Raw genomic sequence first — 18386 nt, forward strand, 5'->3', positions numbered from 1 at the left:
CTCGGGTCGTGGCCCATATAACAGCGCAAGCACAAGAAACGTCTGCAGGAGATGACGAGACGAGACGAGTCGACTAAGGAATAAATTTATAATTACATATCGAAGTAGGAATTGTACACCGCTACACAACAACAGGCGCTGACGTATTTCAGAACACATCTGCCGATTCGTACTGTTTTGTCGTTTTCAAAGACTTCCTGGCGAACTTGGTTAGCACATTCTCCCTCAAACTGAGATATTTACTGCAATTTCGCACCTTATGGTCATTACAGTAGATTAAAATGCTTAAGCAAGAATCTTTGTCACAACAGAACGGTGGTATGGAAAGAGGGCGGTATAAAAAAAAAAGTAAATGAAAGGGAGCCAACAGCACGTGGTGTTCCCAGGTGGTCACCCATCCAAGTACTAACCACGCCCGATGTTGTTTAACTTCGGTGATCGGACGAGAACCGGTGTATTCAACATGGTATGGCCGTTGGCGCCCATGTAATGTAGGCGCATGGAAGAATTCGCATTCGGTTCTTATCCCAACACACACAAAATCATACTTTTCGGTCGAAAGCAGCCGCATTTTTTTTTATTGACAATTCGTCACGTTAGCGCGAACGCAATCCTGAGATCCAAAACTTATGAGCCGGAAGGACGCGCTTCGTGTATTTTTTTTTTTTGGAGATTTATGAATTTATTTATTAACATTACATCGTTACAAGCTAACAACTTTACAACATAAAACACGAACAGAATTGTAATTGTATGCACTTCCTTCCGCAATCCGACGTGCCAGCAGAGCGACTGCCGAATTAGCGAGCGCGCCGCCGTGTGTGTGAGACGCGCAACTTCTCGTTGCACCTCCTGTCATCCGCTTGGCGCGTGCAGCCTTCGACACTCGCGGAAGACGCATCTTGTCCCTGGTGTCCAGCGCAGGAGGGCTGGCGCGCGGCCGACCGGCGTAAGGCCTGTGCGGGGTGTGGCAGAGTCTTGTTGGAGGGCGCCACTGCTGGCGATGTGAGCTTCCTCGCCTCGCCTCGCCTCGCCTCGCCTCGCCTCAGACGAGGTGTTTGCGTAATTTGCAGTGCATTCGCACCTTTCCTATCCCTGTCCCTGTCCCCGTCCCGACTTGTCCCGACTTTGCTCGACTGCCGCTCGCTGCCGCTCGGGTCGTGGCCCATATAACAGCGCAAGCACAAGAAACGTCTGCAGGAGATGACGAGACGAGACGAGTCGACTAAGGAATAAATTTATAATTACATATCGAAGTAGGAATTGTACACCGCTACACAACAACAGGCGCTGACGTATTTCAGAACACATCTGCCGATTCGTACTGTTTTGTCGTTTTCAAAGACTTCCTGGCGAACTTGGTTAGCACATTCTCCCTCAAACTGAGATATTTACTGCAATTTCGCACCTTATGGTCATTACAGTAGATTAAAATGCTTAAGCAAGAATCTTTGTCACAACAGAACGGTGGTATGGAAAGAGGGCGGTATAAAAAAAAAAGTAAATGAAAGGGAGCCAACAGCACGTGGTGTTCCCAGGTGGTCACCCATCCAAGTACTAACCACGCCCGATGTTGTTTAACTTCGGTGATCGGACGAGAACCGGTGTATTCAACATGGTATGGCCGTTGGCGCCCATGTAATGTAGGCGCATGGAAGAATTCGCATTCGGTTCTTATCCCAACACACACAAAATCATACTTTTCGGTCGAAAGCAGCCGCATTTTTTTTTATTGACAATTCGTCACGTTAGCGCGAACGCAATCCTGAGATCCAAAACTTATGAGCCGGAAGGACGCGCTTCGTGTATTTTTTTTTTTTGGAGATTTATGAATTTATTTATTAACATTACATCGTTACAAGCTAACAACTTTACAACATAAAACACGAACAGAATTGTAATTGTATGCACTTCCTTCCGCAATCCGACGTGCCAGCAGAGCGACTGCCGAATTAGCGGGCGCGCCGCCGTGTGTGTGAGACGCGCAACTTCTCGTTGCACCTCCTGTCATCCGCTTGGCGCGTGCAGCCTTCGACACTCGCGGAAGACGCATCTTGTCCCTGGTGTCCAGCGCAGGAGGGCTGGCGCGCGGCCGACCGGCGTAAGGCCTGTGCGGGGTGTGGCAGAGTCTTGTTGGAGGGCGCCACTGCTGGCGATGTGAGCTTCCTCGCCTCGCCTCGCCTCGCCTCGCCTCGCCTCAGACGAGGTGTTTGCGTAATTTGCAGTGCATTCGCACCTTTCCTATCCCTGTCCCTGTCCCCGTCCCGACTTGTCCCGACTTTGCTCGACTACCGCTCGCTGCCGCTCGGGTCGTGGCCCATATAACAGCGCAAGCACAAGAAACGTCTGCAGGAGATGACGAGACGAGACGAGTCGACTAAGGAATAAATTTATAATTACATATCGAAGTAGGAATTGTACACCGCTACACAACAACAGGCGCTGACGTATTTCAGAACACATCTGCCGATTCGTACTGTTTTGTCGTTTTCAAAGACTTCCTGGCGAACTTGGTTAGCACATTCTCCCTCAAACTGAGATATTTACTGCAATTTCGCACCTTATGGTCATTACAGTAGATTAAAATGCTTAAGCAAGAATCTTTGTCACAACAGAACGGTGGTATGGAAAGAGGGCGGTATAAAAAAAAAAGTAAATGAAAGGGAGCCAACAGCACGTGGTGTTCCCAGGTGGTCACCCATCCAAGTACTAACCACGCCCGATGTTGTTTAACTTCGGTGATCGGACGAGAACCGGTGTATTCAACATGGTATGGCCGTTGGCGCCCATGTAATGTAGGCGCATGGAAGAATTCGCATTCGGTTCTTATCCCAACACACACAAAATCATACTTTTCGGTCGAAAGCAGCCGCATTTTTTTTTATTGACAATTCGTCACGTTAGCGCGAACGCAATCCTGAGATCCAAAACTTATGAGCCGGAAGGACGCGCTTCGTGTATTTTTTTTTTTTTTTGGAGATTTATGAATTTATTTATTAACATTACATCGTTACAAGCTAACAACTTTACAACATAAAACACGAACAGAATTGTAATTGTATGCACTTCCTTCCGCAATCCGACGTGCCAGCAGAGCGACTGCCGAATTAGCGGGCGCGCCGCCGTGTGTGTGAGACGCGCAACTTCTCGTTGCACCTCCTGTCATCCGCTTGGCGCGTGCAGCCTTCGACACTCGCGGAAGACGCATCTTGTCCCTGGTGTCCAGCGCAGGAGGGCTGGCGCGCGGCCGACCGGCGTAAGGCCTGTGCGGGGTGTGGCAGAGTCTTGTTGGAGGGCGCCACTGCTGGCGATGTGAGCTTCCTCGCCTCGCCTCGCCTCGCCTCGCCTCGCCTCAGACGAGGTGTTTGCGTAATTTGCAGTGCATTCGCACCTTTCCTATCCCTGTCCCTGTCCCCGTCCCGACTTGTCCCGACTTTGCTCGACTGCCGCTCGCTGCCGCTCGGGTCGTGGCCCATATAACAGCGCAAGCACAAGAAACGTCTGCAGGAGATGACGAGACGAGACGAGTCGACTAAGGAATAAATTTATAATTACATATCGAAGTAGGAATTGTACACCGCTACACAACAACAGGCGCTGACGTATTTCAGAACACATCTGCCGATTCGTACTGTTTTGTCGTTTTCAAAGACTTCCTGGCGAACTTGGTTAGCACATTCTCCCTCAAACTGAGATATTTACTGCAATTTCGCACCTTATGGTCATTACAGTAGATTAAAATGCTTAAGCAAGAATCTTTGTCACAACAGAACGGTGGTATGGAAAGAGGGCGGTATAAAAAAAAAAGTAAATGAAAGGGAGCCAACAGCACGTGGTGTTCCCAGGTGGTCACCCATCCAAGTACTAACCACGCCCGATGTTGTTTAACTTCGGTGATCGGACGAGAACCGGTGTATTCAACATGGTATGGCCGTTGGCGCCCATGTAATGTAGGCGCATGGAAGAATTCGCATTCGGTTCTTATCCCAACACACACAAAATCATACTTTTCGGTCGAAAGCAGCCGCATTTTTTTTTATTGACAATTCGTCACGTTAGCGCGAACGCAATCCTGAGATCCAAAACTTATGAGCCGGAAGGACGCGCTTCGTGTATTTTTTTTTTTTTGGAGATTTATGAATTTATTTATTAACATTACATCGTTACAAGCTAACAACTTTACAACATAAAACACGAACAGAATTGTAATTGTATGCACTTCCTTCCGCAATCCGACGTGCCAGCAGAGCGACTGCCGAATTAGCGGGCGCGCCGCCGTGTGTGTGAGACGCGCAACTTCTCGTTGCACCTCCTGTCATCCGCTTGGCGCGTGCAGCCTTCGACACTCGCGGAAGACGCATCTTGTCCCTGGTGTCCAGCGCAGGAGGGCTGGCGCGCGGCCGACCGGCGTAAGGCCTGTGCGGGGTGTGGCAGAGTCTTGTTGGAGGGCGCCACTGCTGGCGATGTGAGCTTCCTCGCCTCGCCTCGCCTCGCCTCGCCTCGCCTCAGACGAGGTGTTTGCGTAATTTGCAGTGCATTCGCACCTTTCCTATCCCTGTCCCTGTCCCCGTCCCGACTTGTCCCGACTTTGCTCGACTGCCGCTCGCTGCCGCTCGGGTCGTGGCCCATATAACAGCGCAAGCACAAGAAACGTCTGCAGGAGATGACGAGACGAGACGAGTCGACTAAGGAATAAATTTATAATTACATATCGAAGTAGGAATTGTACACCGCTACACAACAACAGGCGCTGACGTATTTCAGAACACATCTGCCGATTCGTACTGTTTTGTCGTTTTCAAAGACTTCCTGGCGAACTTGGTTAGCACATTCTCCCTCAAACTGAGATATTTACTGCAATTTCGCACCTTATGGTCATTACAGTAGATTAAAATGCTTAAGCAAGAATCTTTGTCACAACAGAACGGTGGTATGGAAAGAGGGCGGTATAAAAAAAAAAGTAAATGAAAGGGAGCCAACAGCACGTGGTGTTCCCAGGTGGTCACCCATCCAAGTACTAACCACGCCCGATGTTGTTTAACTTCGGTGATCGGACGAGAACCGGTGTATTCAACATGGTATGGCCGTTGGCGCCCATGTAATGTAGGCGCATGGAAGAATTCGCATTCGGTTCTTATCCCAACACACACAAAATCATACTTTTCGGTCGAAAGCAGCCGCATTTTTTTTTATTGACAATTCGTCACGTTAGCGCGAACGCAATCCTGAGATCCAAAACTTATGAGCCGGAAGGACGCGCTTCGTGTATTTTTTTTTTTTGGAGATTTATGAATTTATTTATTAACATTACATCGTTACAAGCTAACAACTTTACAACATAAAACACGAACAGAATTGTAATTGTATGCACTTCCTTCCGCAATCCGACGTGCCAGCAGAGCGACTGCCGAATTAGCGGGCGCGCCGCCGTGTGTGTGAGACGCGCAACTTCTCGTTGCACCTCCTGTCATCCGCTTGGCGCGTGCAGCCTTCGACACTCGCGGAAGACGCATCTTGTCCCTGGTGTCCAGCGCAGGAGGGCTGGCGCGCGGCCGACCGGCGTAAGGCCTGTGCGGGGTGTGGCAGAGTCTTGTTGGAGGGCGCCACTGCTGGCGATGTGAGCTTCCTCGCCTCGCCTCGCCTCGCCTCGCCTCGCCTCAGACGAGGTGTTTGCGTAATTTGCAGTGCATTCGCACCTTTCCTATCCCTGTCCCTGTCCCCGTCCCGACTTGTCCCGACTTTGCTCGACTGCCGCTCGCTGCCGCTCGGGTCGTGGCCCATATAACAGCGCAAGCACAAGAAACGTCTGCAGGAGATGACGAGACGAGACGAGTCGACTAAGGAATAAATTTATAATTACATATCGAAGTAGGAATTGTACACCGCTACACAACAACAGGCGCTGACGTATTTCAGAACACATCTGCCGATTCGTACTGTTTTGTCGTTTTCAAAGACTTCCTGGCGAACTTGGTTAGCACATTCTCCCTCAAACTGAGATATTTACTGCAATTTCGCACCTTATGGTCATTACAGTAGATTAAAATGCTTAAGCAAGAATCTTTGTCACAACAGAACGGTGGTATGGAAAGAGGGCGGTATAAAAAAAAAAGTAAATGAAAGGGAGCCAACAGCACGTGGTGTTCCCAGGTGGTCACCCATCCAAGTACTAACCACGCCCGATGTTGTTTAACTTCGGTGATCGGACGAGAACCGGTGTATTCAACATGGTATGGCCGTTGGCGCCCATGTAATGTAGGCGCATGGAAGAATTCGCATTCGGTTCTTATCCCAACACACACAAAATCATACTTTTCGGTCGAAAGCAGCCGCATTTTTTTTTATTGACAATTCGTCACGTTAGCGCGAACGCAATCCTGAGATCCAAAACTTATGAGCCGGAAGGACGCGCTTCGTGTATTTTTTTTTTTTGGAGATTTATGAATTTATTTATTAACATTACATCGTTACAAGCTAACAACTTTACAACATAAAACACGAACAGAATTGTAATTGTATGCACTTCCTTCCGCAATCCGACGTGCCAGCAGAGCGACTGCCGAATTAGCGGGCGCGCCGCCGTGTGTGTGAGACGCGCAACTTCTCGTTGCACCTCCTGTCATCCGCTTGGCGCGTGCAGCCTTCGACACTCGCGGAAGACGCATCTTGTCCCTGGTGTCCAGCGCAGGAGGGCTGGCGCGCGGCCGACCGGCGTAAGGCCTGTGCGGGGTGTGGCAGAGTCTTGTTGGAGGGCGCCACTGCTGGCGATGTGAGCTTCCTCGCCTCGCCTCGCCTCGCCTCGCCTCGCCTCAGACGAGGTGTTTGCGTAATTTGCAGTGCATTCGCACCTTTCCTATCCCTGTCCCTGTCCCCGTCCCGACTTGTCCCGACTTTGCTCGACTGCCGCTCGCTGCCGCTCGGGTCGTGGCCCATATAACAGCGCAAGCACAAGAAACGTCTGCAGGAGATGACGAGACGAGACGAGTCGACTAAGGAATAAATTTATAATTACATATCGAAGTAGGAATTGTACACCGCTACACAACAACAGGCGCTGACGTATTTCAGAACACATCTGCCGATTCGTACTGTTTTGTCGTTTTCAAAGACTTCCTGGCGAACTTGGTTAGCACATTCTCCCTCAAACTGAGATATTTACTGCAATTTCGCACCTTATGGTCATTACAGTAGATTAAAATGCTTAAGCAAGAATCTTTGTCACAACAGAACGGTGGTATGGAAAGAGGGCGGTATAAAAAAAAAAGTAAATGAAAGGGAGCCAACAGCACGTGGTGTTCCCAGGTGGTCACCCATCCAAGTACTAACCACGCCCGATGTTGTTTAACTTCGGTGATCGGACGAGAACCGGTGTATTCAACATGGTATGGCCGTTGGCGCCCATGTAATGTAGGCGCATGGAAGAATTCGCATTCGGTTCTTATCCCAACACACACAAAATCATACTTTTCGGTCGAAAGCAGCCGCATTTTTTTTTATTGACAATTCGTCACGTTAGCGCGAACGCAATCCTGAGATCCAAAACTTATGAGCCGGAAGGACGCGCTTCGTGTATTTTTTTTTTTTGGAGATTTATGAATTTATTTATTAACATTACATCGTTACAAGCTAACAACTTTACAACATAAAACACGAACAGAATTGTAATTGTATGCACTTCCTTCCGCAATCCGACGTGCCAGCAGAGCGACTGCCGAATTAGCGGGCGCGCCGCCGTGTGTGTGAGACGCGCAACTTCTCGTTGCACCTCCTGTCATCCGCTTGGCGCGTGCAGCCTTCGACACTCGCGGAAGACGCATCTTGTCCCTGGTGTCCAGCGCAGGAGGGCTGGCGCGCGGCCGACCGGCGTAAGGCCTGTGCGGGGTGTGGCAGAGTCTTGTTGGAGGGCGCCACTGCTGGCGATGTGAGCTTCCTCGCCTCGCCTCGCCTCGCCTCGCCTCGCCTCAGACGAGGTGTTTGCGTAATTTGCAGTGCATTCGCACCTTTCCTATCCCTGTCCCTGTCCCCGTCCCGACTTGTCCCGACTTTGCTCGACTGCCGCTCGCTGCCGCTCGGGTCGTGGCCCATATAACAGCGCAAGCACAAGAAACGTCTGCAGGAGATGACGAGACGAGACGAGTCGACTAAGGAATAAATTTATAATTACATATCGAAGTAGGAATTGTACACCGCTACACAACAACAGGCGCTGACGTATTTCAGAACACATCTGCCGATTCGTACTGTTTTGTCGTTTTCAAAGACTTCCTGGCGAACTTGGTTAGCACATTCTCCCTCAAACTGAGATATTTACTGCAATTTCGCACCTTATGGTCATTACAGTAGATTAAAATGCTTAAGCAAGAATCTTTGTCACAACAGAACGGTGGTATGGAAAGAGGGCGGTATAAAAAAAAAAGTAAATGAAAGGGAGCCAACAGCACGTGGTGTTCCCAGGTGGTCACCCATCCAAGTACTAACCACGCCCGATGTTGTTTAACTTCGGTGATCGGACGAGAACCGGTGTATTCAACATGGTATGGCCGTTGGCGCCCATGTAATGTAGGCGCATGGAAGAATTCGCATTCGGTTCTTATCCCAACACACACAAAATCATACTTTTCGGTCGAAAGCAGCCGCATTTTTTTTTATTGACAATTCGTCACGTTAGCGCGAACGCAATCCTGAGATCCAAAACTTATGAGCCGGAAGGACGCGCTTCGTGTATTTTTTTTTTTTTGGAGATTTATGAATTTATTTATTAACATTACATCGTTACAAGCTAACAACTTTACAACATAAAACACGAACAGAATTGTAATTGTATGCACTTCCTTCCGCAATCCGACGTGCCAGCAGAGCGACTGCCGAATTAGCGGGCGCGCCGCCGTGTGTGTGAGACGCGCAACTTCTCGTTGCACCTCCTGTCATCCGCTTGGCGCGTGCAGCCTTCGACACTCGCGGAAGACGCATCTTGTCCCTGGTGTCCAGCGCAGGAGGGCTGGCGCGCGGCCGACCGGCGTAAGGCCTGTGCGGGGTGTGGCAGAGTCTTGTTGGAGGGCGCCACTGCTGGCGATGTGAGCTTCCTCGCCTCGCCTCGCCTCGCCTCGCCTCGCCTCAGACGAGGTGTTTGCGTAATTTGCAGTGCATTCGCACCTTTCCTATCCCTGTCCCTGTCCCCGTCCCGACTTGTCCCGACTTTGCTCGACTGCCGCTCGCTGCCGCTCGGGTCGTGGCCCATATAACAGCGCAAGCACAAGAAACGTCTGCAGGAGATGACGAGACGAGACGAGTCGACTAAGGAATAAATTTATAATTACATATCGAAGTAGGAATTGTACACCGCTACACAACAACAGGCGCTGACGTATTTCAGAACACATCTGCCGATTCGTACTGTTTTGTCGTTTTCAAAGACTTCCTGGCGAACTTGGTTAGCACATTCTCCCTCAAACTGAGATATTTACTGCAATTTCGCACCTTATGGTCATTACAGTAGATTAAAATGCTTAAGCAAGAATCTTTGTCACAACAGAACGGTGGTATGGAAAGAGGGCGGTATAAAAAAAAAAGTAAATGAAAGGGAGCCAACAGCACGTGGTGTTCCCAGGTGGTCACCCATCCAAGTACTAACCACGCCCGATGTTGTTTAACTTCGGTGATCGGACGAGAACCGGTGTATTCAACATGGTATGGCCGTTGGCGCCCATGTAATGTAGGCGCATGGAAGAATTCGCATTCGGTTCTTATCCCAACACACACAAAATCATACTTTTCGGTCGAAAGCAGCCGCATTTTTTTTTATTGACAATTCGTCACGTTAGCGCGAACGCAATCCTGAGATCCAAAACTTATGAGCCGGAAGGACGCGCTTCGTGTATTTTTTTTTTTTGGAGATTTATGAATTTATTTATTAACATTACATCGTTACAAGCTAACAACTTTACAACATAAAACACGAACAGAATTGTAATTGTATGCACTTCCTTCCGCAATCCGACGTGCCAGCAGAGCGACTGCCGAATTAGCGGGCGCGCCGCCGTGTGTGTGAGACGCGCAACTTCTCGTTGCACCTCCTGTCATCCGCTTGGCGCGTGCAGCCTTCGACACTCGCGGAAGACGCATCTTGTCCCTGGTGTCCAGCGCAGGAGGGCTGGCGCGCGGCCGACCGGCGTAAGGCCTGTGCGGGGTGTGGCAGAGTCTTGTTGGAGGGCGCCACTGCTGGCGATGTGAGCTTCCTCGCCTCGCCTCGCCTCGCCTCGCCTCGCCTCAGACGAGGTGTTTGCGTAATTTGCAGTGCATTCGCACCTTTCCTATCCCTGTCCCTGTCCCCGTCCCGACTTGTCCCGACTTTGCTCGACTGCCGCTCGCTGCCGCTCGGGTCGTGGCCCATATAACAGCGCAAGCACAAGAAACGTCTGCAGGAGATGACGAGACGAGACGAGTCGACTAAGGAATAAATTTATAATTACATATCGAAGTAGGAATTGTACACCGCTACACAACAACAGGCGCTGACGTATTTCAGAACACATCTGCCGATTCGTACTGTTTTGTCGTTTTCAAAGACTTCCTGGCGAACTTGGTTAGCACATTCTCCCTCAAACTGAGATATTTACTGCAATTTCGCACCTTATGGTCATTACAGTAGATTAAAATGCTTAAGCAAGAATCTTTGTCACAACAGAACGGTGGTATGGAAAGAGGGCGGTATAAAAAAAAAAGTAAATGAAAGGGAGCCAACAGCACGTGGTGTTCCCAGGTGGTCACCCATCCAAGTACTAACCACGCCCGATGTTGTTTAACTTCGGTGATCGGACGAGAACCGGTGTATTCAACATGGTATGGCCGTTGGCGCCCATGTAATGTAGGCGCATGGAAGAATTCGCATTCGGTTCTTATCCCAACACACACAAAATCATACTTTTCGGTCGAAAGCAGCCGCATTTTTTTTTATTGACAATTCGTCACGTTAGCGCGAACGCAATCCTGAGATCCAAAACTTATGAGCCGGAAGGACGCGCTTCGTGTATTTTTTTTTTTTGGAGATTTATGAATTTATTTATTAACATTACATCGTTACAAGCTAACAACTTTACAACATAAAACACGAACAGAATTGTAATTGTATGCACTTCCTTCCGCAATCCGACGTGCCAGCAGAGCGACTGCCGAATTAGCGGGCGCGCCGCCGTGTGTGTGAGACGCGCAACTTCTCGTTGCACCTCCTGTCATCCGCTTGGCGCGTGCAGCCTTCGACACTCGCGGAAGACGCATCTTGTCCCTGGTGTCCAGCGCAGGAGGGCTGGCGCGCGGCCGACCGGCGTAAGGCCTGTGCGGGGTGTGGCAGAGTCTTGTTGGAGGGCGCCACTGCTGGCGATGTGAGCTTCCTCGCCTCGCCTCGCCTCGCCTCGCCTCGCCTCAGACGAGGTGTTTGCGTAATTTGCAGTGCATTCGCACCTTTCCTATCCCTGTCCCTGTCCCCGTCCCGACTTGTCCCGACTTTGCTCGACTGCCGCTCGCTGCCGCTCGGGTCGTGGCCCATATAACAGCGCAAGCACAAGAAACGTCTGCAGGAGATGACGAGACGAGACGAGTCGACTAAGGAATAAATTTATAATTACATATCGAAGTAGGAATTGTACACCGCTACACAACAACAGGCGCTGACGTATTTCAGAACACATCTGCCGATTCGTACTGTTTTGTCGTTTTCAAAGACTTCCTGGCGAACTTGGTTAGCACATTCTCCCTCAAACTGAGATATTTACTGCAATTTCGCACCTTATGGTCATTACAGTAGATTAAAATGCTTAAGCAAGAATCTTTGTCACAACAGAACGGTGGTATGGAAAGAGGGCGGTATAAAAAAAAAAGTAAATGAAAGGGAGCCAACAGCACGTGGTGTTCCCAGGTGGTCACCCATCCAAGTACTAACCACGCCCGATGTTGTTTAACTTCGGTGATCGGACGAGAACCGGTGTATTCAACATGGTATGGCCGTTGGCGCCCATGTAATGTAGGCGCATGGAAGAATTCGCATTCGGTTCTTATCCCAACACACACAAAATCATACTTTTCGGTCGAAAGCAGCCGCATTTTTTTTTATTGACAATTCGTCACGTTAGCGCGAACGCAATCCTGAGATCCAAAACTTATGAGCCGGAAGGACGCGCTTCGTGTATTTTTTTTTTTTGGAGATTTATGAATTTATTTATTAACATTACATCGTTACAAGCTAACAACTTTACAACATAAAACACGAACAGAATTGTAATTGTATGCACTTCCTTCCGCAATCCGACGTGCCAGCAGAGCGACTGCCGAATTAGCGGGCGCGCCGCCGTGTGTGTGAGACGCGCAACTTCTCGTTGCACCTCCTGTCATCCGCTTGGCGCGTGCAGCCTTCGACACTCGCGGAAGACGCATCTTGTCCCTGGTGTCCAGCGCAGGAGGGCTGGCGCGCGGCCGACCGGCGTAAGGCCTGTGCGGGGTGTGGCAGAGTCTTGTTGGAGGGCGCCACTGCTGGCGATGTGAGCTTCCTCGCCTCGCCTCGCCTCGCCTCGCCTCGCCTCAGACGAGGTGTTTGCGTAATTTGCAGTGCATTCGCACCTTTCCTATCCCTGTCCCTGTCCCCGTCCCGACTTGTCCCGACTTTGCTCGACTGCCGCTCGCTGCCGCTCGGGTCGTGGCCCATATAACAGCGCAAGCACAAGAAACGTCTGCAGGAGATGACGAGACGAGACGAGTCGACTAAGGAATAAATTTATAATTACATATCGAAGTAGGAATTGTACACCGCTACACAACAACAGGCGCTGACGTATTTCAGAACACATCTGCCGATTCGTACTGTTTTGTCGTTTTCAAAGACTTCCTGGCGAACTTGGTTAGCACATTCTCCCTCAAACTGAGATATTTACTGCAATTTCGCACCTTATGGTCATTACAGTAGATTAAAATGCTTAAGCAAGAATCTTTGTCACAACAGAACGGTGGTATGGAAAGAGGGCGGTATAAAAAAAAAAGTAAATGAAAGGGAGCCAACAGCACGTGGTGTTCCCAGGTGGTCACCCATCCAAGTACTAACCACGCCCGATGTTGTTTAACTTCGGTGATCGGACGAGAACCGGTGTATTCAACATGGTATGGCCGTTGGCGCCCATGTAATGTAGGCGCATGGAAGAATTCGCATTCGGTTCTTATCCCAACACACACAAAATCATACTTTTCGGTCGAAAGCAGCCGCATTTTTTTTTATTGACAATTCGTCACGTTAGCGCGAACGCAATCCTGAGATCCAAAACTTATGAGCCGGAAGGACGCGCTTCGTGTATTTTTTTTTTTTGGAGATTTATGAATTTATTTATTAACATTACATCGTTACAAGCTAACAACTTTACAACATAAAACACGAACAGAATTGTAATTGTATGCACTTCCTTCCGCAATCCGACGTGCCAGCAGAGCGACTGCCGAATTAGCGGGCGCGCCGCCGTGTGTGTGAGACGCGCAACTTCTCGTTGCACCTCCTGTCATCCGCTTGGCGCGTGCAGCCTTCGACACTCGCGGAAGACGCATCTTGTCCCTGGTGTCCAGCGCAGGAGGGCTGGCGCGCGGCCGACCGGCGTAAGGCCTGTGCGGGGTGTGGCAGAGTCTTGTTGGAGGGCGCCACTGCTGGCGATGTGAGCTTCCTCGCCTCGCCTCGCCTCGCCTCGCCTCGCCTCAGACGAGGTGTTTGCGTAATTTGCAGTGCATTCGCACCTTTCCTATCCCTGTCCCTGTCCCCGTCCCGACTTGTCCCGACTTTGCTCGACTGCCGCTCGCTGCCGCTCGGGTCGTGGCCCATATAACAGCGCAAGCACAAGAAACGTCTGCAGGAGATGACGAGACGAGACGAGTCGACTAAGGAATAAATTTATAATTACATATCGAAGTAGGAATTGTACACCGCTACACAACAACAGGCGCTGACGGATTTCAGAACACATCTGCCGATTCGTACTGTTTTGTCGTTTTCAAAGACTTCCTGGCGAACTTGGTTAGCACATTCTCCCTCAAACTGAGATATTTACTGCAATTTCGCACCTTATGGTCATTACAGTAGATTAAAATGCTTAAGCAAGAATCTTTGTCACAACAGAACGGTGGTATGGAAAGAGGGCGGTATAAAAAAAAAAGTAAATGAAAGGGAGCCAACAGCACGTGGTGTTCCCAGGTGGTCACCCATCCAAGTACTAACCACGCCCGATGTTGTTTAACTTCGGTGATCGGACGAGAACCGGTGTATTCAACATGGTATGGCCGTTGGCGCCCATGTAATGTAGGCGCATGGAAGAATTCGCATTCGGTTCTTATCCCAACACACACAAAATCATACTTTTCGGTCGAAAGCAGCCGCATTTTTTTTTATTGACAATTCGTCACGTTAGCGCGAACGCAATCCTGAGATCCAAAACTTATGAGCCGGAAGGACGCGCTTCGTGTATTTTTTTTTTTTTGGAGATTTATGAATTTATTTATTAACATTACATCGTTACAAGCTAACAACTTTACAACATAAAACACGAACAGAATTGTAATTGTATGCACTTCCTTCCGCAATCCGACGTGCCAGCAGAGCGACTGCCGAATTAGCGGGCGCGCCGCCGTGTGTGTGAGACGCGCAACTTCTCGTTGCACCTCCTGTCATCCGCTTGGCGCGTGCAGCCTTCGACACTCGCGGAAGACGCATCTTGTCCCTGGTGTCCAGCGCAGGAGGGCTGGCGCGCGGCCGACCGGCGTAAGGCCTGTGCGGGGTGTGGCAGAGTCTTGTTGGAGGGCGCCACTGCTGGCGATGTGAGCTTCCTCGCCTCGCCTCGCCTCGCCTCGCCTCGCCTCAGACGAGGTGTTTGCGTAATTTGCAGTGCATTCGCACCTTTCCTATCCCTGTCCCTGTCCCCGTCCCGACTTGTCCCGACTTTGCTCGACTGCCGCTCGCTGCCGCTCGGGTCGTGGCCCATATAACAGCGCAAGCACAAGAAACGTCTGCAGGAGATGACGAGACGAGACGAGTCGACTAAGGAATAAATTTATAATTACATATCGAAGTAGGAATTGTACACCGCTACACAACAACAGGCGCTGACGTATTTCAGAACACATCTGCCGATTCGTACTGTTTTGTCGTTTTCAAAGACTTCCTGGCGAACTTGGTTAGCACATTCTCCCTCAAACTGAGATATTTACTGCAATTTCGCACCTTATGGTCATTACAGTAGATTAAAATGCTTAAGCAAGAATCTTTGTCACAACAGAACGGTGGTATGGAAAGAGGGCGGTATAAAAAAAAAAGTAAATGAAAGGGAGCCAACAGCACGTGGTGTTCCCAGGTGGTCACCCATCCAAGTACTAACCACGCCCGATGTTGTTTAACTTCGGTGATCGGACGAGAACCGGTGTATTCAACATGGTATGGCCGTTGGCGCCCATGTAATGTAGGCGCATGGAAGAATTCGCATTCGGTTCTTATCCCAACACACACAAAATCATACTTTTCGGTCGAAAGCAGCCGCATTTTTTTTTATTGACAATTCGTCACGTTAGCGCGAACGCAATCCTGAGATCCAAAACTTATGAGCCGGAAGGACGCGCTTCGTGTATTTTTTTTTTTTGGAGATTTATGAATTTATTTATTAACATTACATCGTTACAAGCTAACAACTTTACAACATAAAACACGAACAGAATTGTAATTGTATGCACTTCCTTCCGCAATCCGACGTGCCAGCAGAGCGACTGCCGAATTAGCGGGCGCGCCGCCGTGTGTGTGAGACGCGCAACTTCTCGTTGCACCTCCTGTCATCCGCTTGGCGCGTGCAGCCTTCGACACTCGCGGAAGACGCATCTTGTCCCTGGTGTCCAGCGCAGGAGGGCTGGCGCGCGGCCGACCGGCGTAAGGCCTGTGCGGGGTGTGGCAGAGTCTTGTTGGAGGGCGCCACTGCTGGCGATGTGAGCTTCCTCGCCTCGCCTCGCCTCGCCTCGCCTCGCCTCAGACGAGGTGTTTGCGTAATTTGCAGTGCATTCGCACCTTTCCTATCCCTGTCCCTGTCCCCGTCCCGACTTGTCCCGACTTTGCTCGACTACCGCTCGCTGCCGCTCGGGTCGTGGCCCATATAACAGCGCAAGCACAAGAAACGTCTGCAGGAGATGACGAGACGAGACGAGTCGACTAAGGAATAAATTTATAATTACATATCGAAGTAGGAATTGTACACCGCTACACAACAACAGGCGCTGACGTATTTCAGAACACATCTGCCGATTCGTACTGTTTTGTCGTTTTCAAAGACTTCCTGGCGAACTTGGTTAGCACATTCTCCCTCAAACTGAGATATTTACTGCAATTTCGCACCTTATGGTCATTACAGTAGATTAAAATGCTTAAGCAAGAATCTTTGTCACAACAGAACGGTGGTATGGAAAGAGGGCGGTATAAAAAAAAAAGTAAATGAAAGGGAGCCAACAGCACGTGGTGTTCCCAGGTGGTCACCCATCCAAGTACTAACCACGCCCGATGTTGTTTAACTTCGGTGATCGGACGAGAACCGGTGTATTCAACATGGTATGGCCGTTGGCGCCCATGTAATGTAGGCGCATGGAAGAATTCGCATTCGGTTCTTATCCCAACACACACAAAATCATACTTTTCGGTCGAAAGCAGCCGCATTTTTTTTTATTGACAATTCGTCACGTTAGCGCGAACGCAATCCTGAGATCCAAAACTTATGAGCCGGAAGGACGCGCTTCGTGTATTTTTTTTTTTTTGGAGATTTATGAATTTATTTATTAACATTACATCGTTACAAGCTAACAACTTTACAACATAAAACACGAACAGAATTGTAATTGTATGCACTTCCTTCCGCAATCCGACGTGCCAGCAGAGCGACTGCCGAATTAGCGGGCGCGCCGCCGTGTGTGTGAGACGCGCAACTTCTCGTTGCACCTCCTGTCATCCGCTTGGCGCGTGCAGCCTTCGACACTCGCGGAAGACGCATCTTGTCCCTGGTGTCCAGCGCAGGAGGGCTGGCGCGCGGCCGACCGGCGTAAGGCCTGTGCGGGGTGTGGCAGAGTCTTGTTGGAGGGCGCCACTGCTGGCGATGTGAGCTTCCTCGCCTCGCCTCGCCTCGCCTCGCCTCGCCTCAGACGAGGTGTTTGCGTAATTTGCAGTGCATTCGCACCTTTCCTATCCCTGTCCCTGTCCCCGTCCCGACTTGTCCCGACTTTGCTCGACTGCCGCTCGCTGCCGCTCGGGTCGTGGCCCATATAACAGCGCAAGCACAAGAAACGTCTGCAGGAGATGACGAGACGAGACGAGTCGACTAAGGAATAAATTTATAATTACATATCGAAGTAGGAATTGTACACCGCTACACAACAACAGGCGCTGACGTATTTCAGAACACATCTGCCGATTCGTACTGTTTTGTCGTTTTCAAAGACTTCCTGGCGAACTTGGTTAGCACATTCTCCCTCAAACTGAGATATTTACTGCAATTTCGCACCTTATGGTCATTACAGTAGATTAAAATGCTTAAGCAAGAATCTTTGTCACAACAGAACGGTGGTATGGAAAGAGGGCGGTATAAAAAAAAAAGTAAATGAAAGGGAGCCAACAGCACGTGGTGTTCCCAGGTGGTCACCCATCCAAGTACTAACCACGCCCGATGTTGTTTAACTTCGGTGATCGGACGAGAACCGGTGTATTCAACATGGTATGGCCGTTGGCGCCCATGTAATGTAGGCGCATGGAAGAATTCGCATTCGGTTCTTATCCCAACACACACAAAATCATACTTTTCGGTCGAAAGCAGCCGCATTTTTTTTTATTGACAATTCGTCACGTTAGCGCGAACGCAATCCTGAGATCCAAAACTTATGAGCCGGAAGGACGCGCTTCGTGTATTTTTTTTTTTTTGGAGATTTATGAATTTATTTATTAACATTACATCGTTACAAGCTAACAACTTTACAACATAAAACACGAACAGAATTGTAATTGTATGCACTTCCTTCCGCAATCCGACGTGCCAGCAGAGCGACTGCCGAATTAGCGGGCGCGCCGCCGTGTGTGTGAGACGCGCAACTTCTCGTTGCACCTCCTGTCATCCGCTTGGCGCGTGCAGCCTTCGACACTCGCGGAAGACGCATCTTGTCCCTGGTGTCCAGCGCAGGAGGGCTGGCGCGCGGCCGACCGGCGTAAGGCCTGTGCGGGGTGTGGCAGAGTCTTGTTGGAGGGCGCCACTGCTGGCGATGTGAGCTTCCTCGCCTCGCCTCGCCTCGCCTCGCCTCGCCTCAGACGAGGTGTTTGCGTAATTTGCAGTGCATTCGCACCTTTCCTATCCCTG

General features: G+C 49.9%; 16 non-coding genes across 16 annotated transcripts; all 16 read right to left on the bottom strand.

Annotated features, from left to right (window-relative positions):
- Positions 1–361: 361 nt before the first annotated feature.
- On the bottom strand, positions 362–480 carry LOC124590168. The gene has a single exon (XR_006976394.1). It is a non-coding gene; the product is annotated as a 5S ribosomal RNA (ribosomal RNA).
- A 1033-nt stretch (positions 481–1513) lies between these two features.
- LOC124590188 lies at positions 1514–1632 on the bottom strand. The gene has a single exon (XR_006976412.1). It is a non-coding gene; the product is annotated as a 5S ribosomal RNA (ribosomal RNA).
- A 1033-nt stretch (positions 1633–2665) lies between these two features.
- Positions 2666–2784, bottom strand: LOC124590199. Its single transcript, XR_006976423.1, has one exon. It is a non-coding gene; the product is annotated as a 5S ribosomal RNA (ribosomal RNA).
- Positions 2785–3820: 1036 nt separating this feature from the next.
- On the bottom strand, positions 3821–3939 carry LOC124590210. The gene has a single exon (XR_006976434.1). It is a non-coding gene; the product is annotated as a 5S ribosomal RNA (ribosomal RNA).
- A 1034-nt stretch (positions 3940–4973) lies between these two features.
- LOC124590221 lies at positions 4974–5092 on the bottom strand. Its single transcript, XR_006976445.1, has one exon. It is a non-coding gene; the product is annotated as a 5S ribosomal RNA (ribosomal RNA).
- Positions 5093–6125: 1033 nt separating this feature from the next.
- LOC124590174 lies at positions 6126–6244 on the bottom strand. Its single transcript, XR_006976400.1, has one exon. It is a non-coding gene; the product is annotated as a 5S ribosomal RNA (ribosomal RNA).
- Positions 6245–7277: 1033 nt separating this feature from the next.
- LOC124590177 lies at positions 7278–7396 on the bottom strand. Its single transcript, XR_006976403.1, has one exon. It is a non-coding gene; the product is annotated as a 5S ribosomal RNA (ribosomal RNA).
- Positions 7397–8429: 1033 nt separating this feature from the next.
- On the bottom strand, positions 8430–8548 carry LOC124590178. The gene has a single exon (XR_006976404.1). It is a non-coding gene; the product is annotated as a 5S ribosomal RNA (ribosomal RNA).
- Positions 8549–9582: 1034 nt separating this feature from the next.
- On the bottom strand, positions 9583–9701 carry LOC124590179. Its single transcript, XR_006976405.1, has one exon. It is a non-coding gene; the product is annotated as a 5S ribosomal RNA (ribosomal RNA).
- A 1033-nt stretch (positions 9702–10734) lies between these two features.
- On the bottom strand, positions 10735–10853 carry LOC124590180. The gene has a single exon (XR_006976406.1). It is a non-coding gene; the product is annotated as a 5S ribosomal RNA (ribosomal RNA).
- A 1033-nt stretch (positions 10854–11886) lies between these two features.
- On the bottom strand, positions 11887–12005 carry LOC124590181. Its single transcript, XR_006976407.1, has one exon. It is a non-coding gene; the product is annotated as a 5S ribosomal RNA (ribosomal RNA).
- A 1033-nt stretch (positions 12006–13038) lies between these two features.
- On the bottom strand, positions 13039–13157 carry LOC124590184. Its single transcript, XR_006976408.1, has one exon. It is a non-coding gene; the product is annotated as a 5S ribosomal RNA (ribosomal RNA).
- A 1033-nt stretch (positions 13158–14190) lies between these two features.
- LOC124590185 lies at positions 14191–14309 on the bottom strand. The gene has a single exon (XR_006976409.1). It is a non-coding gene; the product is annotated as a 5S ribosomal RNA (ribosomal RNA).
- A 1034-nt stretch (positions 14310–15343) lies between these two features.
- LOC124590186 lies at positions 15344–15462 on the bottom strand. The gene has a single exon (XR_006976410.1). It is a non-coding gene; the product is annotated as a 5S ribosomal RNA (ribosomal RNA).
- Positions 15463–16495: 1033 nt separating this feature from the next.
- LOC124590187 lies at positions 16496–16614 on the bottom strand. Its single transcript, XR_006976411.1, has one exon. It is a non-coding gene; the product is annotated as a 5S ribosomal RNA (ribosomal RNA).
- Positions 16615–17648: 1034 nt separating this feature from the next.
- LOC124590189 lies at positions 17649–17767 on the bottom strand. Its single transcript, XR_006976413.1, has one exon. It is a non-coding gene; the product is annotated as a 5S ribosomal RNA (ribosomal RNA).
- Between the last annotated feature and the right edge of the window lie 619 nt (positions 17768–18386).

This window comes from Schistocerca americana, unplaced genomic scaffold, assembly GCF_021461395.2.
Source record: "Schistocerca americana isolate TAMUIC-IGC-003095 unplaced genomic scaffold, iqSchAmer2.1 HiC_scaffold_748, whole genome shotgun sequence".
Classification (NCBI taxonomy): domain Eukaryota; kingdom Metazoa; phylum Arthropoda; class Insecta; order Orthoptera; family Acrididae; genus Schistocerca; species Schistocerca americana.